At 61.7% G+C, this 373-nt stretch overlaps 1 protein-coding gene across 1 annotated transcript in view; it reads right to left on the bottom strand.

Annotated features, from left to right (window-relative positions):
• The window catches only part of GM2A (GM2 ganglioside activator), a 2001-nt gene that overhangs the window by 1299 nt on the left and 329 nt on the right, over positions 1–373 (bottom strand). The gene's annotated exons all lie outside the window — the stretch shown is intronic.

The raw sequence follows: 373 nt of genomic DNA, 5'->3' as shown, positions 1-373 counted from the left end.
ATGTAGAGCAGCCAGGCCAGCCCAGGGCTCCCGCAGCGGTGCCGCGGCATGTTCCCGGCGGGAGCAGCCAGGTCAGGCTGCTGAAAAACAAGTGCTGCAGTGACTCTGGGAGCACCCAGGGCACTTGGGGTTCCACTTCCCTCCCTGAGTCATGACGTCCCGAGGACAAGATACAGCTCAAGTGGTTTCTCCCACTGGGACAAGGTTCCCTCTGGGCTGTCTGCTCCAATCACGGGTCTCACCACGCCAGTCGCCCCATCCTGGCTTACAGAGCCCAATGTGCTCAGCCCTGCACCACTCTGTGCCCTGTTCCCATACCCACTGCTGGGCATTTCCGAGCTGCCAGTGGTTTTGGGAACTCTACCCTCCTCGG

The sequence above is a fragment of the Buceros rhinoceros genome, unplaced genomic scaffold (assembly GCF_000710305.1).
Source record: "Buceros rhinoceros silvestris isolate BGI_N320 unplaced genomic scaffold, ASM71030v1 scaffold40434, whole genome shotgun sequence".
NCBI lineage: Eukaryota > Metazoa > Chordata > Aves > Bucerotiformes > Bucerotidae > Buceros > Buceros rhinoceros.
Note: the sequence above shows the minus strand (reverse complement) of the source record. Positions and strands in the feature narration are given on the sequence as shown.